This window comes from Drosophila rhopaloa, unplaced genomic scaffold (genome assembly GCF_018152115.1).
Source record: "Drosophila rhopaloa isolate 14029-0021.01 unplaced genomic scaffold, ASM1815211v1 contig_155, whole genome shotgun sequence".
NCBI classification, from domain to species: Eukaryota; Metazoa; Arthropoda; class Insecta; order Diptera; family Drosophilidae; genus Drosophila; species Drosophila rhopaloa.
Genome location: NW_025335034.1, coordinates 7034550 through 7062483, shown reverse-complemented (window position 1 = coordinate 7062483; position 27934 = coordinate 7034550). Strand labels below are relative to the sequence as shown.

General features: G+C 31.5%; 2 long non-coding RNA genes across 14 annotated transcripts; both read left to right on the top strand.

The window, feature by feature from the left end:
* Positions 1–387: 387 nt before the first annotated feature.
* Positions 388–27934, top strand: LOC108053894. Of its 13 annotated transcripts, none has more exons than XR_006417407.1 (4): positions 388–487; positions 1866–5361; positions 12130–19384; positions 21687–21878. It is a non-coding gene; the product is annotated as an uncharacterized LOC108053894 (long non-coding RNA). The 13 variants fall into 13 exon arrangements; XR_006417399.1 differs by lacking the exon at positions 388–487 and adding an exon at positions 696–1198; XR_006417402.1 differs by lacking the exon at positions 388–487 and having other exon boundaries at positions 697–5361; positions 21687–21879.
* Positions 22235–27243, top strand: LOC123037206. The gene is made up of 3 exons (XR_006417410.1): positions 22235–23065; positions 24789–25488; positions 26860–27243. It is a non-coding gene; the product is annotated as an uncharacterized LOC123037206 (long non-coding RNA).

Below are 27934 nucleotides of genomic sequence, written 5' to 3'. Positions count from 1 at the left end.
CACCATAGCGCGCATTGCAGGGGGCGCAGAGCGCCTGAGCGTTGAATTCTTCCTGGTGAGCGGGGTCCACATCTAAGGCCTTCACAATCTATTCCATAGTACCTGCAATTTTTAGTTAATTGTAAACCACAAATATAAGTCTGGGGACATACTCTCGTTCTCCAAGGTGTTCTGCTCCATGTTGTGAGTTAATGCTGCCACACGGATGGAGCAGTAATTAATTAATTAAACAGCCTTTATTGATTTGGCGCCTTCTATTTTTAAAAGTTCCCTGTCATTATTGTTTACGTTTTCGTAGTGAATGTTTCAATTTTCACTGTCAAGAAGAGAAACTCAGAGTTGCACCGAAAAAACATCGCCTAACTATCGTAAAAAAAGTCCATCAAATTTGGATGGGGAACTACTGGGAATTTTTGGAACGGCAAAACCTTATGGACCATCCGTTTTAACATGTATAATAATGACTGGGGTTGTTGCCCAAACTCAGGTAACAAACAATTCCGATATATCCGGCTTAGCAATATGGGGGTGGATTATGTTGCATAGTGATGTATGTATATGGAAACTCGTGAGAAACCAGTCCGAGTCACGTAGTCCGAGACATAAATAATAGTGTGTATTCACTCCAACCCCCAATACCAAAGGCCGAGAGACTGACAGATGTTTCACGAAGCCGCAAATCGTGTATAAATAGGGCCGCATCAAAATGAGCTCGCCACTCTCGAAGAAAAAGTGTTCAAGTGCAGACGCAGTGTAACTGAAAAATCAAGTTTAATTAGTATAAAGAAATTTTCACTCTTGCTGGCTAGCAAGCAGTAATTGATTCCAAAAATGGAAAAGTGTAAAAATCGCGTCGCTGAAGCCGAGCAGCAGTACAAGTATTGGAAATTGACTCCAGGGCCCACGTAGTATTTGTCCACGTCGGGCATTATTTGCTCACGAGTTGGAAACAAAGAAACCAGATCCATTGGAAAAGATGCGTATTAGTCATCGATTTTGCTGGTCAGCGTCGGGGAATTTCGCAATGCGACAGGCAGTTTTGGCGTTGCAGAGGCAGAGTTTCTAGATTTTGGCTAGAAAGTGACCTACTAGGCAGAGGCAGTCTAAGGCAGTCTAACCAGGAAAAGCGGGACCATTCTCTGAGTCGGATGGCGACGGCCCTGACGTGCGGATTTGATAAATTGGGATAGGAAGCCAGGTATACATACACAGCAGCGAAACCAGCGTGTTCTATTTCTATTCGTAAGCCCAACCTAAGCCTAAGACGTAGTTAATAAAAACTCATGGATCTCTGCGTTTTCAAACGTCGCTTTGAGAGTCATTTTTTAGTAAATGCGATTTCACCATGTTGCGTAAGAGGGAATATTTTCCCCAGTATTATACATTTCTATTTAAATACAAGTCGAATGTTCTCGATTCTCGTTTGCAACCCCCGGATCGAAAGGCCACCAACTGTCTCTCTCTAAAAATAGCGTACTCAAACGCCCTGTTTACGTCTGTTACCGCTCGGGTATACATACACATTGCCACATATATATTCAGAGCCCATACATATGGAAGTATTGTAATTGGATGGCAACGGCAACTGCTGAGGTGTACATTGTACACTGGCCGTGCTCTTTGTTTGCCTTTCCCTCCGGTTTGTTTGCTCCCCGATAACGATCCATATTGTCTTTCAGCGGAAAACTTTCCAGCTTGACGATGTCTCACCGCGTTTCCCTCGCTTCTATTGGCATTCTTATTTATCTAGTTCGTAGTCGTTTAACATTTACTTAGTTGTTAATCATATTTGTAACCATCTCTATATGCAACTCTGCCATACCACCTAACCAAGCAATATGTATTTCTTTCTCTAAACTTTATAGTTGGGCGTTGAAAGTTGATATCGATCCGTGAAAAGTCGATCCCTGCGCGAGCATGGGGGTATATGGGTGCTAAAAACGCACCCGGCCCGAATGCAGCGTTTTTCCGAAAGCTGTGTCTGCGACCGTGACTGAGATTACATATGTTATGTATACGAGTATATATAGTGTCTGGGGTCGCGGACCAGCCAGGGTGCTCGATTCTATCAGATTGATTGAGCGGATTGTGTTATAGGAACACTGGTGTATCGACTTCTCTGCTCCACTAAGGGTGAACGGGAACCAACCGAAAGGCCCTCTGTGGCTCACTATCATCGAACAAAGTTCCACAACGGGCAGACAAACAAACAAGTGATCAGTTGAACTTGGCAGCGTATTGAATCTGTTCGATGACACATCGTCTCTGGATTAGTAATTGAACCAACGAGGTCGAATACCCTGCCAGTTGGTTGAAATTAATTAATTTTGTTTTTATATTCAGTTGTAAAGTCAATACGGAAGATACTTCCACACCAACAATGTCTCACTCTTGTTCTTAAATACCTGAAAATGTTAAAATTTTTGTTTTTTTACACTTCACGAATTAAGATATACCTGTACTGATGTAAATTTACTTGTCGAATCACAACAAAAATGGAAAAAAGATTAACAAAAGAGCTTCTTAATGGAAAAGCCACAGAAAAAGTGAATAAAAAATTTTAAAATTCCAATAATAAATCTCGAAACATTCGCTCGTCATATTTTTTATTTCAAGCTTAGATCCGATTTCAGTTATTCCATCGAACTAAAGGGTAGCGTTACCTGAATTAATCCACGAAGGAAGGGGCTTTATATCAATATGCCAAGTAGTCTTCGCCTATCAAACAAATACACTTTGATATTCTCAAATCTAATCGAAAAATCGGAACAACTGTCCCTAATCTCTGTTGAACGCTGAAAGTCGGTATTGGAAAGAGCACATAAAGGTTTTAAAGTTCAGCTTTAAAGTATGTATATTCCGGAATTATATTTCTTCACATTTTTAGGACGCCTATATTTGGAGGGCACAATTGTTTTAATGTATAACAATTATTACATTAATGAACATAAATATAAGGAAATAATATTTTTTATAACTAATCAATTATTGGGTAATTTAATTTTAATAAACCACTTTTAAGTATTAAATAAATCTTCCCCTGTATTTCAGCCCAATAACTTAAAAAGCTCAATTATAATAAATAAATTGTTTTCAAAAAATAAAAATATCTGGTATACCAATATACTGTAAGTCTATGGATCAAGCAGATAAATCAAAAAATATACAGGAAATGAATTGTATGTCTAGACTTAAGAACTAAAGCCTTCAAAACTAAAAAGACACAGCGACTAAACAGGTAGGATTTTGGGATACATATTTAAATATGCGTATATTGAAAAAGTACGTAATATAGACAGAATAAGCTTAAGAATTGACAATTAAGAAAATCCTATTAATATTCAAATTTCAGGTACGGTTTTTTAAGATATTATTTCGTAAAAAACTCTAAAACGGCAATTAGTAAAAATCGAAAAAGGTGTTAGTAAAATCGAATTATGTAAGGTTTTTTATAAGGGAAGAGCTTTACGTAATTCCTTTGTGAATTTGTTGGTGTTTTTTCATAAAAAAGTTTTTTGAAAACTTGTTATATTCTCTTCATGATATAAGGAACACATATTGTTAAAATTGAAATGGTGGATTATGAATAATTGAAAGGTGTGGTAACTGGGATGTCGGTCTTTTAAAACCATTATTATTGTCTGAATACTAGAAAAAAATTAGGTAGAAACTTTACAAAAGTCAAAAGTAAAAGATATGCTAATTATAAAAAATCCCAAAAGGTGCTGAAATATAATTAAGTGGGGTTTCTTTTACAAAAAATTGTCTACGTATTAGAAAAAAAATAGGTAGGAACCTTTATCTGTCAAACTGACTTTCGCCGCTTGATAAATGACGTGCAAATTTGGAAAATCTGAAAAGGTTTTATTAGAAACTGAATTAGGTAGTGTTTCTTCCGAAGGTATTATTATTTTTATTAATATTACTATTATTATTAATTTTATTATTATTATTAATAATATTATTATTATTTAAATTCACAGAGGTATGGTGTTTTTAATTATTACAAATTATAACAAAATGTGTTGTTAGTAAAATCTATTTATGTAGGGTTTCTTAATAGGGAAATTAAAACTTATGGTAAATCCATATTTCCATTATTTCTTAAAGTTTAACTGAAAAGTTCTTAAATAACTTAGGTAGAAACTTTATTTTGTCATAATGACTCTCTCCACATGATAAAATTTATGTAAATTATCTTAAAAAGTTCTTTATTAAACACAGAATTTGGAATGGTTTCGGCATTTACACCATTTCAGGGTGTAAACTTTTGAATAAGTGAAAGATTAGCAACTTGAAAATATGACCTTTAAAACATACATTTTTCCGTCAATGGCAATGTGATTAAAAATCGGTTCATTACTCTCTTTAAATGTTTAAAATTTTCGTACACGCTTTGCATGTACACAAAACTTAATTGAGATGTTTTGGCAATAAGCACTCATTTAAATTCTGCCCATATAAAGGGGTAGAGTTTTTTCGTGTTTGCCTATTCAAGATCGTAAATTTCTTTAAAACTAAAATAGGTAGCAACTTGAAAAAATATAAGGAATATTCAAATTTCAAAAACCTAAAAAGGTGTTGTATTGATAACTAAATTTAAAAAGTTTTCTTTATGTGGCAAGCCCATTAAATATTGTAAACTTCTGAATAACAGGGAGGAAGGACTTTTAATAATCTGTAATTCCTTTTTTTGTGTTATTTCATAAAAAATTATCTGTTAACCAGTAACAATTTCGTAGAAAACACAATAGGTAAAACTGACTTTCTCCAAATGATAAAAATATGCAAATTTTAAAAATCTAAAAAGGTGTATTAAAAAATAAATTAAAATGGGTTTCTCGACAAGGTACGCCCTTTCAAGGTTGTTTATAATCTGAATAACTGCAATAGTTGGCAACTCGGAAGGTAAGGACTTTTAAAACATACTGAAATCGCTCGTGACTTTTTGGTGCTGTTTCATAAAAAAAGGTTTATAAATTCGTACAAAATAATGTAGGAACTTTAATCTGTCAAACTGACTATCTCCACTTCATAAAAGGCACACAAAATTAAAAAATCAAAATAAGTATTATATTAAATACTAAAAAAGGTAAGGTGTCTTAATAAAATTTGCCAATGCAAGATCGGCTTATATCTGAAATATTGAGAAAATCGAAAGGCAGGGCTTTTAAAACATATGGTAATCCCTCGTGACTTTTTGGGGTTATTTCGTAAAAAATTATTAACGAATTAGAGAAAAATTAGGTAGGAACTTAAATCGGTCGAACTGACTATCCCCACTTCATAAATATTTGCAAAATTAAAAAATCAAAATAAGTGCTGTATTAAAAACTGAATAAGGTAGGGTGTCTTTATAAGGTTTGTCCATGCAATATCTTTTTAATATCTGAAATATTTAGAAAATCGGAAGGTAGGGCTTTTAAAACATATGGTTATCCCTTCTGATTTTTTGGTGTTATATCGTAAGAAATGGCTTAAAAATTAGTACAAAATTGGGAAGAAACTTTTATCTGACAAACACACTATCTTCATTTCATAGAATATATGCAAATATATCAAATTAAAAAAGGTGTTGTATTAAAAACAAAATTAGGTAGGATTTCTAAATAAGGTTCCCCTGTTCAAGATAGTAAACTTCTAAATAACTGAAATAGCAACATCGGAGAACAGGACTGTTAAAACATACGGTAATCCCTCGTGATTTTTGGTGAAAATATGGTGAAATACCTATATATCTCGTAAATTGTTGGTGATATTTCCTAAAAAATGGTTTAAAAAATAGTTTAATGGTTTAAAATTAGGAACTTTAATCTGCCAAGCTGACTACCTACAATTCACAAAATGTACACCTTTCTCCACATGATAAAATATATAACAAATTTTAAAAATCCGAAAAGTTTTTGTTTTGACAACTGAATTTGGAAAGGTTTTATTATATGGCAAGCCCATTAAAGTTTGTATACTTCTGAATAACCGAAATAGTTAGCAATTTGGGAGGAAACTTTCAAATATGCTAAATATTACGGTAATTCGTAGAAAATGAAATATGTCAAACTGACTTTCTCCAAATGATAAAAAATGCTAATTTAAAAAATTTAAAAAGATGTTTTAGAAACTAAATTAAAATGTGTTTCTCGACAAGGTCCGACCATTCAACATTTCTAAATATCTGATATATTTAGAAAATCGGAAGATTGGAATTTAAAAAATATGGTTATAACCCCGTGATTTTTTCGTGATATATCGTAAGAAATGGCTTACAAATTAGTATAAAATTAGGAAGGAACTTTAATATGTGAAACAGACTATCTTAATTTCATAGAATATATGCAAATATAACAAATTAAAAAAGGTGCTGTATTTAAAACCAAATTAGGTAGGGTTTCTAAATAAACTAAATAACTCTTAAAACATACGGTATTCCCTCGTGATTTTGTGTTGTTATTTCGTAAGAAATGGGTTACAAATTAGTAGACTATTAGACAGGAACTTTTATCTATTAAACTGGCTATCTCCGCTTGATAAAATAAATTCAAATTTCCAAATTAAAAAAAGGTGTTGTATTAAAAACTTGATTAGGTAGGGCTTCTTAATAAAGTTCGTCCAGTCAATATCGTAAACTTCTGAATAACTGAAATTGTTAGCAACTCGGCATGTATGACTTAAAAAACATATGGTAATCCCTCGTGACTCTTTGGTGTTATTTCTTAAAAAATGATTTTCGAATTAGAAACAAATTAGGTAGGAACTTTAATCGGTCGAACTGACTATCTCCACTCCAAGATATGCAAAATTAAAAAATCAAAATAGGTGTTGTATAAAAAACTAAATAAGGTAGGGTCTATTAATGACTTCTAAAAAACTAAAATATTTTAATCAAATTGGAAGGTAGGGCTTTTAAAACATATGGAAATTCCTCGTGATTTTTTCGTGTTATTTCGTAAAATTAGGTAGGAAGTTTATCTATGAAGCTGACTATCTACTCTTGATAAAAGAAATGCAAATTTCCAAAATCAGAAAAGGGTTATATAGGATATCATAATAAGGCTCTCCCATTCAAGATAAACTTTTGAATATCTAAAATAGTTAGCAACTCCCTATTTGATTTTAAAACATACGGTAATCAATCGTGATTTGTTTATTGTATTTCTTAACTATTTGTTAACCAAAAAAAATTTATTAGAAGTCGCAAGTCAGTTTGCTTCCTTCACGCTATTTCATAAAAATGGCTTACAAATTAGTACAAAATTAGGTGTGAACCTTCTATTAAATATATTCAAATTAAAAAATATAAAAAAGGGGTTATACTATAAACTGAACTAGGGTTTTTTCTAAATATCTGAAAGGGGTAGCAAAAACAATATTTTGTTGTGTTATTTCATGAAAATTATCTGATAATCATAAAAAAATAATTGTAAATTTCTGAATTACTTGATAGGTAGGACTTTTAAAACATGCGGTAATCCCTCGTGATTTTTTTTCGTAGAAAAAGGAATATGTCAAACTGATTTTCTCCAAATGATAAAAATATGCAAATTTTAAAAATCAAAATGGTGTATTAAAAAATAAATTAAAATGTGTTTCTCGACAAGGTCCGCTTATTCAAATTGGTTAACTTCTGAATAACTGCAATAGTTGGCAACATTTCTAAATATCTGATATATTTATAAAATCGGGAGGTAGGGCTTTTAAAACATATGTCAATCCCTCGGTATTTTTTGGTGCTTTATCGTAAGAAATGGCTTACAAATAGTACAAAACTAGGTAGGAACTTTAATCTGACAAACAGACTATCTTCATTTCATAAGATATAACAAATTAAAAAAGGTGTTGTATTAAAAACTAAATAAGGTAGGGTGTCTTAATAAGGTTTGCCCATGCAAGATCGTACACTTTTAAATATCTGAAATACTTAGAAAATCGGAAGGTAGGGCTTTTTAAACATATGGTAATCCCTCGTGATGTTTTGGTGTTATATCGTAAGAAATGGATTACAAATTAGTACAAAATTAGGTCGGAACTTTAATCTGTCAAACAGACTATCTTCATTTCATAATAAATATGCAAATATATCAAATTAAAAATGGTGTTGTATTAAAAACTAAATTAGGTAGGGTTTCTAAATAAGGTCCTCCTCGTCAAGTTCGGAAACTAAATAACTCTTAAAACATACGGTATTCCCTCGTGATTTTGTGTTGTTATTTTGTAAGAAATGGCTTACAAATTAGTACAAAATTAGGTAGGAACTTTTATCTATGAAACTGACTATCTCGACTCGATAAAATATATGCAAATTTCCAAACTAAATTAGGTAGGTTTTCTTTATAACGTTCTGCCATTTAAGATCGTATACTTTTGAATAACTATATTCCTCGTGAATTTTTGATAATATTTCGTAAAAAATGGTTTAAAAAATAGTACAAAATTAGGTAGGAACTTTAGTCTGCCACGCTGATTACCTACAATTCATAAAAGAAACAACTTTCTCCACATAATAAAAAATTTAACAAATCTAAAAAGTTGTTGTATTGACAACTACATTTTGAAAGGTTATTTTTTTTTTATTTTTGGCAAGCACATTAAAGATCGTAAACTTCTAACTAACTGAAATAGTTAGCAATTTGGGAGGAAAGACTTTTAAATACTACGGTAATTCCTTGTGATTTTGGTTTTATTTCATACAAAATTATCTGTTAACCAGTAACAATTTCGTTGAAAATGAAATATGTCAAACTGACTTTCTCCAAATGATAAAAATATGCAAATTTTAAAAATCTAAAAAGGTGTTTTATAAACTAAATTAAAATGTGTTTCTCGACAAGGTCCGCCCATTCAAGATCGTAAACTTCTAAATAACTGCAATAGTTGGCAACATTTCTAAATGTCTGATATATTTAGAAAATCGCAAGGTAGGGCTTTTAAAACATATGGTAATCCCTCCTGATTTTTATACCCTTGCAGAGGGTATTATAATTTTGGTCAAAAGTGTGCAACGCAGTGAAGGAGACATCTCCGACCCTATAAAGTATATATATTCTTGATCAGGATCACCTCCTGAGTTGATATAGCCATGTCCGTCTGTCCGTCTGTCCGTCTGTCCGTCTGTCTGTCCGTCTGTCTGTTTCTACGCAAACTAGTCTCTCAGTTTTAAAGCTATCGAATTGAAACTTTGCACATACCCTTCTTTCTTTTGCACGCAGTATATATGTCGGAACGGCCGGGATATGCCGACTATATCCTATAGCTGCCATATAACTGATTGATCGGAAATGCCATATCTTTGGTGTTTGTAAAGTTAGAATGTTGGGATTTTCTAAGGGTTTTATATTTGGCTAATCAGTCCGACATGCCGAATTTCATAAGGATCGGCCGACTATATCCTATAGCTGCCATATAACTGATTGATCGGAAATGCCATAACTTTGGTGTTTGTAAAGTTAGAATGTTGGGATTTTCTATCGGTTTTATATTTGGCTAATCAATCCGACATGCCGAATTTCATAAGGATCGGCCGACTATATCCTATAGCTGCCATATAACTGAACGATTGGAAATGTCATAACTTTGGTGTTTGTAAAGTTAGAATGTTGGGACTTTCTATCGGTTTTATATTTGGCTAATCAATCCGACATGCCGAATTTCATAAGGATCGGCCGACTATATCCTATAGCTGCCATATAACTGAACGATTGGAAATGTCATAACTTTGGTGTTTTTAAAGTTAGGAAGTTAGGATTTTTTATGAGTATTAAGAATGCATCATATGAATAATTTTGGAGAATATAATTTACAGAGTATTCTGCAAGGGTATATCAACTTCGACTCCGCCCGAAGTTAGCTTTCCTTTCTTGTTTGGTGTTACATCGTAAGAAATGGCTTTCAAATTAGTACAAAATTAGGTAGGAACTTTTATCTATTAAATGTGCTATCTCCACTGGATAAAATATATTCAAATTTCCAAAGTCAAAAAAAGGTGTTGTATTAAAAACTTAATAAGGTAGGGTTTCTTAATAAGATTTGCCCAATCAAGATCGTAAACTTCTCAATAGCTGAAATTGTTACCAATTCGACAGGTAGGACTTTTAAAACATATGGTAATCACTCGTGACTATTTGGGGTTATTTCGTAAAAAATTATTTACGAATTAGAGAAAAATTAGGTAGGAACTTAAATCGGTCGAACTGACTATCTCCACTTCCTAAATATTTGCAAAATTAAAAAATCAAAATAAGTGCTGTATTAAAAACTGAATAAGGTAGGGTGTCTTTATAAGGTTTACCCATGCAAGATCGTACTCTTTTTAATATAGGAAAATAGGGCTTTAAAAACATATGATAATCCCTCGTGATTTTTTGGTGTTATATCGTAAGAAATGGCTTACAAATTAGTAAAAATTAGAAAGGAACTTTAATCTTTCAAACAGACTATCATCATTTTATAAAAAATATGCAAATATATCAAATTAAAAAAGTTGTTGTATTAAAAACTACATTAGGTAGGGTTTCTAAATAAGGTCCTCCTCATCAAGATCGGAAACTAAATAACTCTTAAAACATACGGTATTCCCTCGCGATTTTTTTTGTGTTATTTCGTAAAAAATGTATTCCCTAGAGATTTTTTAGTGTTATTTCGTAAAAAATGAATTACGAATTAAAACAAAATTAGGTAGGAACTTAAATCGGTCGAACTGACTATCTCGACTTCATAAAAAATATGCAAAATTAAAAAAATCAAAAATAGTGTGGTATTGAAAACCAAGCTAGGTAGGGTGTCTTAATAAAATGCCAAGCTGCTAAATTAGGTAGGGTTTCTAAATAAGGTCCTCCTCATCAAGATCGGAAACTAAATAATTCTTAAAACATACGGTATTCCCTCGCGATTTTTTTTGTGTTATTTCGTAAAAAATGTATTCCCTAGAGATTTTTTAGTGTTATTTCGTAAAAAATGATTTACGAATTAGAACAAAATTAGGTAGGAACTTAAATCGGTCGAACTGACTATCTCGACTTCATAAAATATATGCAAAATTAAAAAAATCAAAAATAGTGTGGTATTAAAAACAAAACTAGGTAGGGTGTCTTAATAAAATTTGCCCATGCGAACCTTTCTCCCATTCAAGATCGTAAACTTTTGTATAACTATATTCCTCGTGAATTTTTGGTAATATTTCGTAAAAAATGGTTTAAAAAATTGTACAAAATTAGGTAGGAACTTTAGTCTGCCACGCTGATTACCTACAATTCATAAAATATACAACTTTCTCCACATAATAAAAAATTTAACAAATCTAAAAAGTTTTTGTATTGACAACTACATTTTGAAAGGTTATTTTATATGGCAAGCACATTAAAGATCGTAAACTTCTAACTAACTGAAATAGTTAGCAATTTAGGAGGAAGGACTTTTAAATACTACGGTAATTCCTTGTGATTTTGGTTTTATTTCATACAAAATTATCTGTTAACCAGTAACAAAATGAAATATGTCAAACTGACTTTCTCCAAATGATAAAAATACGCAAATTTTAAAAATCTAAAAAGGTGTTTTATAAACTAAATAAAAATGTGTTTCTCGACAAGGTCCGCCCATTCAAGATCGTAAACTTCTAAATAACTGCAATAGTTGGCAACATTTCTAAATGTCTGATATATTTAGAAAATCGCAAGGTAGGGCTTTTAAAACATATGGTAATCCCTCGTGATTTTTTGGTGTTATATCGTAAGAAATGGCTTTCAAATTAGTATAAAATTAGGTAGGAACTTTTATCTATTAAACTAGCTATCTCCACTGGATAAAATATATTCAAATTTCCAAAATCAAAAAAAGGTGTTATATTAAAATCTTAATAATGTAGGGTTTCTTAATAAGGTTTGCCCAATCAAGATCGTAAACGTCTCAATAGCTGAAATTGTTACTAATTCGACAGGTAGCACTTTTAAAACATATGTTAATCACTCGTGACTATTTGGGGTTATGTCGTAAAAAATTATTAACGAATTAGAGAAAAATTAGGTAGGAACTTAAATCGGTCGAACTGACTATCTCCACTTCATAAATATTTGCAAAATTAAAAAATCAAAATAAGTGCTGTATTAAAAACTGAATAATGTAGGGTGTCTTTATAAGGTTTGCCCATGCAAGATCGTACACTTTTTAATATCTGAAATATTTAGAAAATCGGAAAATAGGGCTTTAAAAACATATGATAATCCCTCGTGATTTTTTGGTGTTATATCGTAAGAAATGGCTTACAAATTAGTACAAAATTAGGTAGGAACTTTAATCTTTCAAACAGACTATCTTCATTTTATAAAAAATATGCAAATATATCAAATTAAAAAAGTTGTTGTATTAAAAACTACATTAGGTAGGGTTTCTAAATAAGGTCCTCCTCATCAAGATCGGAAACTAAATAACTCTTAAAACATACGGTATTCCCTCGAGATTTTTTAGTGTTATTTCGTAAAAAATGATTTACGAATTAGAACAAAATTAGGTACGAACTTAAATCGGTCGAACTGACTATCTCGACTTCATAAAATATAAGCAAAATTAAAAAAATCAAAAATAGTGTGGTATTAAAAACCAAACTAGGTAGGGTGTCTTAATAAAATTTGCCCATGCGAACCTTTCTTCCATTCAAGATCGTAAACTTTTGTATAACTATATTCCTCGTGAATTTTTGGTAATATTTCGTAAAAATGGTTTAAAAAATAGTACAAAATTAGGTAGGAACTTTAGTCTGCCACGCTGATTACCTACAATTCATAAAATATAAAACTTTCTCCACATAATAAAAAATTTAACAAATCTAAAAAGTTGTTGTATTGACAACTACATTTTGAAAGGTTATTTTATATGGCAAGCACATTAAAGATCGTAATTTGGGAGGAAGGACTTTTAAATACTACGGTAATTTCTTGTGATTTTGGTTTTATTTCATACAAAATTATCTGTTAACCAGTAACAATTTCGTTGAAAATGAAATGTGTCAAACTGACTTTCTCCAAATGATAAAAATATGCAAATTTTAAAAATCTAAAAAGGTGTTTTATAAACTAAATAAAAATGTGTTTCTCGACAAGGTCCGCCCATTCAAGATCGTAAACTTCTAAATAACTGCAATAGTTGGCAACATTTCTAAATATCTGATATATTTAGAAAATCGCAAGGTAGGGCTTTTAAAACATATGGTAATCCCTCGTGATTTTTTGGTGTTATATCGTAAGAAATGGCTTTCAAATTAGTACAAAATTAGGTAGGAACTTTTATCTATTAAATGTGCTATTTTATCCACTGGATAAAATATATTCAAATTTCCAAAGTCAAAAAAAGGTGTTGTATTAAAACCTTAATAAGGTAGGGTTTCTTAATAAGGTTTGCCCAATCAAGATCGTAAACTTCTCAATAGCTGAAATTGTTACCAATTCGACATGTAGGACTTTTAAAACATATGGTAATCCCTAGTGACTTTTTGGGGTTATTTCGTAAAAAAGTATTAACGAATTAAAGAAAAATTAGGTAGGAACTTAAATCGGTCGAACCTACTATCTCCACTTCATAAATATTTGCAAAATTAAAAAATCAAAATAAGTGCTGTATTAAAAACTGAATAAGGTAGGGTGTCTTTATAAGGTTTGCCCATGCAAGATCGTACACTTTTTAATATCTGAAATATTTAGAAAATCGGAAGGTAGGGCTTTAAAAACATATGATAATCCCTCGTGATTTTTTGGTGTTATATCGTAAGAAATGGCTTACAAATTAGTACAAAATTAGAAAGGAACTTTAATCTTTCAAACAGACTATCTTCATTTTATAAAAAATATGCAAATATATCAAATTAAAAAAGGTGTTGTATTAAAAACTAAATTAGGTAGGGTTTCTAAATAAGGTCCTCCTCATCAAGATCGGAAACTAAATAACTCTTAAAACATACGGTATTCCCTCGAGATCTTTTTAGTGTTATTTCGTAAAAAATGATTTATAAATCAGAACAAAATTACGTAGGAACTTAAATCGGTCGAACTGACTATCTCGACTTCATAAAATATATGCAAAATTAAAAAAATCAAAAATAGTGTGGTATTGAAAACCAAACTAGGTAGGGTGTCTTAATAAAATGCCAAGCTGCAAAATTAGGTAGGGTTTCTAAATAAGGTCCTCCTCATCAAGATCGGAAACTAAATAACTCTTAAAACATACGGTATTCCCTCGAGATTTTTTAGTGTTATTTCGTAAAAAATGATTTACGAATTAGAACAAAATTAGGTACGAACTTAAATCGGTCGAACTGACTATCTCGACTTCATAAAATATAAGCAAAATTAAAAAAATCAAAAATAGTGTGGTATTAAAAACCAAACTAGGTAGGGTGTCTTAATAAAATTTGCCCATGCGAACCTTTCTTCCATTCAAGATCGTAAACTTTTGTATAACTATATTCCTCGTGAATTTTTGGTAATATTTCGTAAAAATGGTTTAAAAAATAGTACAAAATTAGGTAGGAACTTTAGTCTGCCACGCTGATTACCTACAATTCATAAAATATAAAACTTTCTCCACATAATAAAAAATTTAACAAATCTAAAAAGTTGTTGTATTGACAACTACATTTTGAAAGGTTATTTTATATGGCAAGCACATTAAAGATCGTAATTTGGGAGGAAGGACTTTTAAATACTACGGTAATTCCTTGTGATTTTGGTTTTATTTCATACAAAATTATCTGTTAACCAGTAACAATTTCGTTGAAAATGAAATGTGTCAAACTGACTTTCTCCAAATGATAAAAATATGCAAATTTTAAAAATCTAAAAAGGTGTTTTATAAACTAAATAAAAATGTGTTTCTCGACAAGGTCCGCCCATTCAAGATCGTAAACTTCTAAATAACTGCAATAGTTGGCAACATTTCTAAATATCTGATATATTTAGAAAATCGCAAGGTAGGGCTTTTAAAACATATGGTAATCCCTCGTGATTTTTTGGTGTTATATCGTAAGAAATGGCTTTCAAATTAGTACAAAATTAGGTAGGAACTTTTATCTATTAAATGTGCTATTTTATCCACTGGATAAAATATATTCAAATTTCCAAAGTCAAAAAAAGGTGTTGTATTAAAACCTTAATAAGGTAGGGTTTCTTAATAAGGTTTGCCCAATCAAGATCGTAAACTTCTCAATAGCTGAAATTGTTACCAATTCGACATGTAGGACTTTTAAAACATATGGTAATCCCTAGTGACTTTTTGGGGTTATTTCGTAAAAAAGTATTAACGAATTAAAGAAAAATTAGGTAGGAACTTAAATCGGTCGAACCTACTATCTCCACTTCATAAATATTTGCAAAATTAAAAAATCAAAATAAGTGCTGTATTAAAAACTGAATAAGGTAGGGTGTCTTTATAAGGTTTGCCCATGCAAGATCGTACACTTTTTAATATCTGAAATATTTAGAAAATCGGAAGGTAGGGCTTTAAAAACATATGATAATCCCTCGTGATTTTTTGGTGTTATATCGTAAGAAATGGCTTACAAATTAGTACAAAATTAGAAAGGAACTTTAATCTTTCAAACAGACTATCTTCATTTTATAAAAAATATGCAAATATATCAAATTAAAAAAGGTGTTGTATTAAAAACTAAATTAGGTAGGGTTTCTAAATAAGGTCCTCCTCATCAAGATCGGAAACTAAATAACTCTTAAAACATACGGTATTCCCTCGAGATCTTTTTAGTGTTATTTCGTAAAAAATGATTTATAAATCAGAACAAAATTACGTAGGAACTTAAATCGGTCGAACTGACTATCTCGACTTCATAAAATATATGCAAAATTAAAAAAATCAAAAATAGTGTGGTATTGAAAACCAAACTAGGTAGGGTGTCTTAATAAAATGCCAAGCTGCAAAATTAGGTAGGGTTTCTAAATAAGGTCCTCCTCATCAAGATCGGAAACTAAATAACTCTTAAAACATACGGTATTCCCTCGAGATTTTTTAGTGTTATTTCGTAAAAAATGATTTACGAATTAGAACAAAATTAGGTACGAACTTAAATCGGTCGAACTGACTATCTCGACTTCATAAAATATAAGCAAAATTAAAAAAATCAAAAATAGTGTGGTATTAAAAACCAAACTAGGTAGGGTGTCTTAATAAAATTTGCCCATGCGAACCTTTCTTCCATTCAAGATCGTAAACTTTTGTATAACTATATTCCTCGTGAATTTTTGGTAATATTTCGTAAAAATGGTTTAAAAAATAGTACAAAATTAGGTAGGAACTTTAGTCTGCCACGCTGATTACCTACAATTCATAAAATATAAAACTTTCTCCACATAATAAAAAATTTAACAAATCTAAAAAGTTGTTGTATTGACAACTACATTTTGAAAGGTTATTTTATATGGCAAGCACATTAAAGATCGTAATTTGGGAGGAAGGACTTTTAAATACTACGGTAATTCCTTGTGATTTTGGTTTTATTTCATACAAAATTATCTGTTAACCAGTAACAATTTCGTTGAAAATGAAATGTGTCAAACTGACTTTCTCCAAATGATAAAAATATGCAAATTTTAAAAATCTAAAAAGGTGTTTTATAAACTAAATAAAAATGTGTTTCTCGACAAGGTCCGCCCATTCAAGATCGTAAACTTCTAAATAACTGCAATAGTTGGCAACATTTCTAAATATCTGATATATTTAGAAAATCGCAAGGTAGGGCTTTTAAAACATATGGTAATCCCTCGTGATTTTTTGGTGTTATATCGTAAGAAATGGCTTTCAAATTAGTACAAAATTAGGTAGGAACTTTTATCTATTAAATGTGCTATTTTATCCACTGGATAAAATATATTCAAATTTCCAAAGTCAAAAAAAGGTGTTGTATTAAAACCTTAATAAGGTAGGGTTTCTTAATAAGGTTTGCCCAATCAAGATCGTAAACTTCTCAATAGCTGAAATTGTTACCAATTCGACATGTAGGACTTTTAAAACATATGGTAATCCCTAGTGACTTTTTGGGGTTATTTCGTAAAAAAGTATTAACGAATTAAAGAAAAATTAGGTAGGAACTTAAATCGGTCGAACCTACTATCTCCACTTCATAAATATTTGCAAAATTAAAAAATCAAAATAAGTGCTGTATTAAAAACTGAATAAGGTAGGGTGTCTTTATAAGGTTTGCCCATGCAAGATCGTACACTTTTTAATATCTGAAATATTTAGAAAATCGGAAGGTAGGGCTTTAAAAACATATGATAATCCCTCGTGATTTTTTGGTGTTATATCGTAAGAAATGGCTTACAAATTAGTACAAAATTAGAAAGGAACTTTAATCTTTCAAACAGACTATCTTCATTTTATAAAAGATATGCAAATATATCAAATTAAAAAAGGTGTTGTATTAAAAACTAAATTAGGTAGGGTTTCTAAATAAGGTCCTCCTCATCAAGATCGGAAACTAAATAACTCTTAAAACATACGGTATTCCCTCGAGATCTTTTTAGTGTTATTTCGTAAAAAATGATTTATAAATCAGAACAAAATTAGGTAGGAACTTAAATCGGTCGAACTGACTATCTCCACTTCATAAATATTTGCAAAATTAAAAAATCAAAATAAGTGCTGTATTAAAAACTGAATAAGGTAGGGTGTCTTTATAAGGTTTGCCCATGCAAGATCGTACACTTTTTAATATCTGAAATATTTAGAAAATCGGAAGGTAGGGCTTTAAAAACATATGATAATCCCTCGTGATTTTTTGGTGTTATACCGTAAGAAATGGCTTACAAATTAGTACAAAATTAGGTAGGAACTTTTATCTATTAAATGTGCTATCTCCACCGGATAAAATATATTCAAATTTCCAAAGTCAAAAAAAGGTGTTGTATTAAAACCTTAATAAGGTAGGGGTTCTAAATAAGATTTGCCCAATCAAGATCGTGAACTTCTCAATAGCTGAAATTGTTACCAATTCGACAGGTAGCACTTTTAAAACATATGTTAATCACTCGTGACTATTTGGGGTTATGTTGTAAAAAATTATTAACGAATTAGAGAAAAATTAGGTAGGAACTTAAATCGGTCGAACTGACTATCTCCACTTCATAAATATTTGCAAAATTAAAAAATCAAAATAAGTGCTGTATTAAAAACTGAATAAGGTATTGTGTCTTTATAAGGTTTGCCCATGCAAGATCGTACACTTTTTAATATCTGAAATATTTAGAAAATCGGAAGGTAGGGCTTTAAAAACATATGATAATCCTTCGTGATTTTTTGGTGTTATATCGTAAGAAATGGCTTACAAATTAGTAGAAAATTAGATAGGAACTTTAATCTTTCAAACAGACTATCTTCATTTTATAAAAAATATGCAAATATATCAAATTAAAAAAGGTGTTGTATTAAAAACTAAATTAGGTAGGGTTTCTAAATAAGGTTCTCCTCGTCAAGTTCGGAAACTAAATAACTCTTAAAACATACGGTATTCCCTTGAGATTTTTTAGTGTTATTTCGTAAAAAATGATTACGAATTAGAACAAAATTGCGAAGGAACTTAAATCGGTCGAACTGACTCTCTCCACTTCATAAATATTTGCAAACTTAAAAAATCAAAATAAGTGCTGTATTGAAAACTGAAGGTTTGCCCATGCAAGATCGTACACTTTTTAATATCTGAAATATTTAGAAAATCGCAAGGTAGGGCTTTAAAAACATATGATAATCCCTCGTGATTTTTTGGTGTTATATCGTAAGAAATGGCTTAGAAATTAGAACAAAATTAGATAGGAAATTTAATCTTTCAAACAGACTATCTTCATTTTATAAAAAATATGCAAATATATCAAATTAAAAAAGGTGTTGCATTAAAAACTAAATTAGGTAAAGTTTCTAAATAAGGTCCTCCTCGTCAAGTTCGGAAACTAAATAACTCTTAAAACATAGGGTAATCCCTCGTGATTTTTTGGTTTTATATCGTAAGAAATGGCTTTCAAATTAGTACAAAATTAGGTAGGGACTTTTATCTATTAAACTAGCTATCTCCACTGGATAAAATATATTCAAATTTCCAAAATCAAAAAAAGGTGTTATATTAAAATCTTAATAATGTAGGGTTTCTTAATAAGGTTTGCCCAATCAAGATCGTAAACGTCTCAATAGCTGAAATTGTTACTAATTCGACAGGTAGGACTTTTAAAACATATGGTAATCCCTCGTGACTTTTTGGGGTTATTTCGTAAAAAATTATTAACGAATTAGAGAAAAATTAGGTAGGAACTTAAATCGGTCGAACTGACCATCTCCACTTCATAAATATAATATTTGCAAAACTAAAAAATCAAAATAAGTGCTGTATTAAAAACTGAATAAGGTATTGTGTCTTTATAAGGTTTGCCCATGCAAAATCGTACACTTTTTAATATCTGAAATATTTAGAGAATCGCAAGGTAGGGCTTTAAAAACATATGATAATCCCTCGTGATTTTTTGGTGTTATACCGTAAGAAATGGCTTACAAATTAGTACAAAATTAGGTAGGAACTTTTATCTATTAAATGTGCTATCTCCACTGGATAAAATATATTCAAATTTCCAAAGTCAAAAAAAGGTGTTGTATTAAAAACTTAATAAGGTAGGGTTTCTTAATAAGATTTGCCCAATCAAGATCGTAAACTTCTCAATAGCTGAAATTGTTACCAATTCGACAGGTAGGATTTTTAAAACATATGGTAATCACTCGTGACTATTTGGGGTTATTTCGTAAAAAATTATTAACGAATTAGAGAAAAATTAGGTAGGAACTTAAATCGGTCTAGTCAGTTCGACCGATTTAAGTTCCTACCTAATTTTTCTCTAATTCGTTAATAATTTTCTCCACTTCATAAATATTTGCAAAATTAAAAAATCAAAATAAGTGCTGTATTATAAACTGAATAAGGTAGGGTGTCTTTATAAGGTTTGCCCATGCAAGATCGTACACTTTTTAATATCTGAAATATTTAGAAAATCGCAAGTAGGGCTTTTAAAACATATGGTAATCCCTCGTGATTTTTATACCCTTGCAGAGGGTATTATAATTTTGGTCAAAAGTGTGCAACGCAGTGAAGGAGGCATCTCCGACCCTATAAAGTATATATATTCTTGATCAGGATCACCTCCTGAGTTGATATAGCCATGTCCGTCTGTCCGTCTGTCCGTCTGTCTGTTTCTACGCAAACTAGTCTCTCAGTTTTAAAGCTATCGAATTGAAACTTTGCACACACCCTTCTTTCCTTTGCACGCAGTATATAAGTCGGAACGGCCGGGATCGGCCGACTATATCCTATAGCTGCCATATAACTGATTGATCGGAAATGCCATAACTCTGCTGTTTGTTAAGTTAGGAAGTTGGGACTCTCTATGGGTATTATATTTGGCCAATCAATCCGACGTACCAAATTTCATAAGGATCGGCCGACTATATCCTATAGCTGCCATATAACTGATTGATCGGAAATGCCATAACTTTGGTGTTTGTAAAGTTAGAAAGTTGGGATTTTCTATGGGTTTTATATTTGGCCAATCAATCCGACCTACCAAATTTCATAAGGATCGGCCGACTATATCCTATAGCTGCCATATACCTGAACGATTGGAAATGCCATAACTTTGGTGTTTGTAAAGTTAGAAAGTTAAGATTTTCTACAGGTTTTATATTTGGCCAATCAATCCGACCTACCAAATTTCATAAGGATCGGCCGACTATATCCTATAGCTGCCATATAACTGAACGATTCGAAATGCCATAACTTTGGTGTTTTTAAAGTTAGGAAGTTTGGATTTTTTATGAGTATTAAGAATGCATCATAGGAATAATTTTGGAGAATATTATTATAGAGAATTCTGCAAGGGTATATCAACTTCGGCTCCGCCCGAAGTTAGCTTTCCTTTCTTGTTTGGTGTTATATCGTAAGAAATGGCTTTCAAATTAGTACAAAATTAGGTAGGAACTTTTATCTATTAAATGTGCTATCTCTACTGGATAAAATATATTCAAATTTCCAAAGTCAAAAAAAGGTGTGGTATTAAAAACTTAATAAGGTAGGGTTTCTCAATAAGATTTGCCCAATCAAGATCGTAAACTTCTCAATAGCTGAAATTGTTACCAATTCGACAGGTAGGACTTTTAAAACATATGGTAATCACTCGTGACTATTTGGGGTTATTTCGTAAAAAATTATTAACGAATTAGAGAAAAATTAGGTAGGAACTTAAATCGATCGAACTGACTATCTCCACTTCATAAATATTTGATAAATTAAAAAATCAAAATAAGTGCTGTATTAAAAACTGAATAAGGTAGGGTGCCTTTATAAGGTTTGCCCATGCAAGATCGTACATTTTTTAATATCTGAAATATTTAGAAAATCGCAAGGTAGGGCCTTTAAAACATATGGTAATCCCTCGTGATTTTTTGTTGTTATATCGTAAGAAATGGCTTTCAAATTAGTACCAAATTAGGTAGGAACTTTTATCTATTAAATGTGCTATCTCTACTGGATAAAATATATTCAAATTTCCAAAGTCAAAAAAAGGTGTTGTATTAAAAACTTAATAAGGTAGGGTTTCTTAATAAGATTTGCCCAATCAAGATCGTAAACTTCTCAATAGCTGAAATTGTTACCAATTCGACAGGTAGGGTGTCTTTATAAGGTTTGCCCATGCAAGATCGTACACTTTTTAATATCTGAAATATTTAGAAAATCGCAAGGTAGGGCTTTTAAAACATATGGTAATCCCTCGTGATTTTTATACCCTTGCAGAGGGTATTATAATTTTGGTCAAAAGTGTGCAACGCAGTGAAGGAGACATCTCCGACCCTATAAAGTATATATATTCTTGATCAGGATCACCTCCTGAGTTGATATAGCCAATTTTCTATGGGTTTTATATTTGGCCAATCAATCCGACCTATCAAATTTCATAAGGATCGGCCGACTATATCCTATAGCTGCCATATAACTGATTGATCGAAAATGCCATAACTTTGGTTTTTGTTAAGTTAGGAAGTTGGGATTTTCTATGGGTTTTATTTTTAGCCAATCAATCCGACCTATCAAATTTCATAAGGATCGGCCGACTATATCCTATAGCTGCCATATAACTGAACGATTGGAAATGCCATAACTTTGGTGTTTTTAAAGTTAGGAAGTTGGGATTTTTTATGAGTATTAAGAATGCATCATATGAATAATTTTGGAGAATATAATTTACAGAGTATTCTGCAAGGGTATATCAACTTCGGCTCCGCCCGAAGTTAGCTTTCCTTTCTTGTTTGGTGTTATATCGTAAGAAATGGCTTTCAAATTAGTACAAAATTAGGTAGGAACTTTTATCTATTAAATGTGCTATCTCCACTGGATAAAATATATTCAAATTTCCAAAGTCAAAAAAAGGTGTTGTATTAAAAACTTAATAAGGTAGGGTTTCTTAATAAGATTTGCCCAATCAAGATCGAAAACTTCTCAATAGCTGAAATTGTTACCAATTTGACAGGTAGGACTTTTAAAACATATGGTAATCACTCGTGACTATTTGGGGTTATTTCGTAGAAAATTATTAACGAATTAGAGAAAAATTAGGTAGGAACTTAAATCGGTCGAACTGACTATCTCCACTTCATAAATATTTGCAAAATTAAAAAATCAAAATAAGTGCTGTGTTAAAAAATGAATAAGGTAGGGTGTCTTTATAAGGTTTGCCCATGCAAGATCGTACACTTTTTAATATCTGAAATATTTAGAAAATCGCAAGGTAGGGCTTTTAAAACATATGGTAATCCCTCGTGATTTTTTGTTGTTATATCGTAAGAAATGGCTTTCAAATTAGTACAAAATTAGGTAGGAACTTTTATCTATTAAATGTGCTATCTCCACTGGATAAAATATATTCAAATTTCCAAAGTCAAAAAAAGGTGTTGTATTAAAAACTTAATAAGGTAGGGTTTCTTAATAAGATTTGCCCAATCAAGATCGTAAACTTCTCAATAGCTGAAATTGTTACCAATTCGACAGGTAGGGTGTCTTTATAAGGTTTGCCCATGCAAGATCGTACACTTTTTTATACCCTTGCAGAGGGTATTATAATTTCAGTCAAAAGTTTGCAACGCAGTGAAGGAGACATTTCCGACCCTATAAAGTATATATATTCTTGATCAGGATCACCTCCTGAGTTGATATAGCCATGTCCGTCTGTCCGTCTGTCCGTCCGTCTGTCCGTCCGTCTGTCCGTCTGTCCGTCTGTCCGTCTGTCCGTCTGTCCGTCCGTTTCTACGCAAACTAGTCCCTCAGTTTTAAAGCTATCTGCTTGAAACTTTCCCAAAAGTTGTCTTTCTATTGCAGGTAGTATATAAGTCGGAACGAGCCGGATCGGGCCACTATATCATATAGCTGCCATATAACTGAACGATCGGAAATGCCATAACTTTGGTGTTTTTTAAGTTTGGAAGTTGGGATTTTCTATGGGTCTTATTTTTGGCTAATCAATCCGACCTACCAAATTTTATAAGGATCGGACGACTATATCCTATAGCCGCCATATAACTGATTGATCGGAAATGCAATAGCTTTGGTGTTTGTAAAGTAAGGAAATTGGGATTTTCTATGGGTTTTATTTTTGGCCAATCAATCCGACCTACCAAATTTCATAAGGATCGGCCGACTATATCTTATAGCTGCCATATAACTGAACGATTGGAAATGACATAACTTTGGTGTTTTTAAAGTTGGGAAGTTGGGACTTTTTATGAGTATTAAGAATGCATCATATGAATAATTTTGGAGAATATAATTTATAGAATATTCTGCAAGGGTATATCAACTTCGGCTCCGCCCGAAGTTAGCTTTCCTTTCTTGTTAATATCTGAAATATTTAGAAAATCGCAAGGTAGGGCTTTTAAAACATATGGTAATCCCTCGTGATTTTTATACCCTTGCAGAGGGTATTATAATTTTGGTCAAAAGTGTGCAACGCAGTGAAGGAGACATCTCCGACCCTATAAAGTATATATATTCTTGATCAGGATCACCTCCTGAGTTGATATAGCCATGTCCGTCTGTCCGTCTGTCTGTTTCTACGCAAACTTGTCTCTCAGTTTTAAAGCTATCGAATTGAAACTTTGCACACACCCTTCTTTCCTTTGCACGCAGTATATATGTCGGAACGGCCGGGATCGGCCGACTATATCCTATAGCTGCCATATAACTGATTGATCGGAAATGCCATAACTTTGGTGTTTGTAAAGTTAGGAAGTTGGAATTTTCTATGGGTTTTATATTTGGCCAATCAATCCGACCTATCAAATTTCATAAGGATCGGCCGACTATATCCTATAGCTGCCATATAACTGAACGATTGGAAATGCCATAACTTTGGTGTTTTTAAAGTTAGGAAGTTGGGATTTTTTATGAGTATTAAGAATGCATCATATGAATAATTTTGGAGAATATAATTTACAGAGTATTCTGCAAGGGTATATCAACTTCGGCTCCGCCCGAAGTTAGCTTTCCTTTCTTGTTTGGTGTTATATCGTAAGAAATGGCTTTCAAATTAGTACAAAATTAGGTAGGAACTTTTATCTATTAAATGTGCTATCTCCACTGGATAAAATATATTCAAATTTCCAAAGTCAAAAAAAGGTGTTGTATTAAAAACTTAATAAGGTAGGGTTTCTTAATAAGATTTGCCCAATCAAGATCGTAAACTTCTCAATAGCTGAAATTGTTACCAATTCGACAGGTAGGACTTTTAAAACATATGGTAATCACTCGTGACTATTTGGGGTTATTTCGTAAAAAATTATTAACGAATTAGAGAAAAATTAGGTAGGAACTTAAATCGGTCGAACTGACTATCTCCACTTCATAAATATTTGCAAAATTAAAAAATCAAAATAAGTGCTGTGTTAAAAAATGAATAAGGTAGGGTGTCTTTATAAGGTTTGCCCATGCAAGATCGTACACTTTTTAATATCTGAAATATTTAGAAAATCGCAAGGTAGGGCTTTTAAAACATATGGTAATCCCTCGTGATTTTTTGGTGTTATATCGTAAGAAATGGCTTTCAAATTAGTACAAAATTAAGTAAGAACTTTTATCTATTAAATGTGCTATCTCTACTGGATAAAATATATTCAAATTTCCAAAGTCAAAAAAAGGTGTGGTATTAAAAACTTAATAAGGTAGGGTTTCTCAATAAGATTTGCCCAATCAAGATCGTAAACTTCTCAATAGCTGAAATTGTTACCAATCCGACAGGTAGGACTTTTAAAACATATGGTTATCACTCGTGACTATTTGGGGTTATATCGTAAAAAATTATTAACGAATTAGAGAAAAATTAGGTAGGAACTTAAATCGGTCGAACTGACTATCTCCACTTCATAAATATTTGATAAATTAAAAAATCAAAATAAGTGCTGTATTAAAAACTGAATAAGGTAGGTTGTCTTTATAAGGTTTGCCCATGCAAGATCGTACACTTTTTAATATCTGAAATATTTAGAAAATCGCAAGGTAGGTCTTTTAAAACATATGGTAATCCCTCGTGATTTGTTGGTGTTATATCGTAAGAAATGGCTTTCAAATTAGTACAAAATTAGGTAGGAACTTTTATCTATTAAATGTGCTATCTCTACTGGATAAAATATATTCAAATTTCCAAAGTCAAAAAAAGGTGTTGTATTAAAAACTTAATAAGGTAGGGTTTCTTAATAAGATATGCCCAATCAAGATCGAAAACTTCTCAATAGCTGAAATTGTTACCAATTCGACAGGTAGGACTTTTAAAACATATGGTAATCACTCGTGACTATTTGGGATTATTTCGCAAAAAATAATTAACGAATTAGAGAAAAATTAGGTAGGAACTTAAATCGGTCGAACTGACTATCTCCACTTCATAAATATTTGCAAAATTAAAAAATCAAAATAAGTGCTGTGTTAAAAAATGAATAAGGTAGGGTGTCTTTTTAAGGTTTGCCCATGCAAGATCGTACACTTTTTAATATCTGAAATATTTAGAAAATCGCAAGGTAGGGCTTTTAAAACATATGGTAATCCCTCGTGATTTTTTGTTGTTATATCGTAAGAAATGGCTTTCAAATTAGTACAAAATTAGGTAGGATCTTTTATCTATTAAATGTGCTATCTCCACTGGATAAAATATATTTAAATTTCCAAAGTCAAAAAAAGGTGTTGTATTAAAAACTTAATAAGGTAGGGTTTCTTAATAAGATTTGCCCAATCAAGATCGTAAACTTCTCAATAGCTGAAATTGTTACCAATTCGACAGGTAGGACTTTTAAAACATATGGTAATCACTCGTGACTATTTGGGGTTATTTCGTAAAAAATTATTTACGAATTAGAGAAAAATTAGGTAGGAACTTAAATCGGTCGAACTGACTATCTCCACTTCCTAAATATTTGCAAAATTAAAAAATCAAAATAAGTGCTGTATTATAAACTGAATAAGGTAGGGTGTCTTTATAAGGTTTGCCCATGCAAGATCGTACACTTTTTAATATCTGAAATATTTAGAAAATCGCAAGTAGGGCTTTTAAAACATATGGTAATCCCTCGTGATTTTTTGGTGTTATATCGTAAGAAATGGCTTTCAAATTAGTACAAAATTAGGTAGGAACTTTTATCTATTAAATGTGCTATCTCTACTGGATAAAATATATTCAAATTTCCAAAGTCAAAAAAAGGTGTGGTATTAAAAACTTAATAAGGTAGGGTTTCTCAATAAGATTTGCCCAATCAAGATCGTAAACTTCTCAATAGCTGAAATTGTTACCAATTCGACAGGTAGGGTGTCTTTATAAGGTTTGCCCATGCAAGATCGTACACTTTTTAATATCTGAAATATTTAGAAAATCGCAAGGTAGGGCTTTTAAAACATATGGTAATCCCTCGTGATTTTTTGTTGTTATATCGTAAGAAATGGCTTTCAAATTAGTATAAAATTAGGTAGGAACTTTTATCTATTAAATGTGCTATCTCTACTGGATAAAATATATTCAAATTTCCAAAGTCAAAAAAAGGTGTGGTATTAAAAACTTAATAAGGTAGGGTTTCTCAATAAGATTTGCCCAATCAAGATCGTAAACTTCTCAATAGCTGAAATTGTTACCAATTCGACAGGTAGGACTTTTAAAACATATGGTAATCACTCGTGACTATTTGGGGTTATTTCGTAAAAAATTATTAACGAATTAGAGAAAAATTAGGTAGGAACTTAATTCGGTCGAACTGACTATCTCCACTTCATAAATATTTGCAAAATTAACAAATCAAAATAAGTGCTGTATTAAAAACTGAATAAGGTAGGGTGTCTTTATAAGGTTTGCCTATGCAAGATCGTACACTTTTTAATATCTGAAATATTTAGAAAATTGGAAGGTAGGGCTTTAAAAACATATGATAATCCCTCGTGATTTTTTGGTGTTATATCGTAAGAAATGGCTTACAAATTAGTACAAAATTAGAAAGGAACTTTAATCTTTCAAACAGACTATCTTCATTTTATAAAAGATATGCAAATATATCAAATTAAAAAAGGTGTTGTATTAAAAACTAAATTAGGTAGGGTTTCTAAATAAGGTCCTCCTCATCAAGATCGGAAACTAAATAACTATTAAAACATACGGTATTCCCTCGAGATTTAGTGTTATTTCGGAAAAAGTGATTACGAATTAGAACAAAATTAGGTAGGAACCTAAATCGGTCGAACTGACTATCTCGACTTCATAAAATATATGCAAAATTAAAAAAATCAAAATTAGTGTGGTATTAAAAACCAAACTAGGTAGGGTGTCTTAATAAGATTTGCACATGCGAACCTTTCTCCCATTCAAGATCGTAAACTTTTGAATAATTAAAA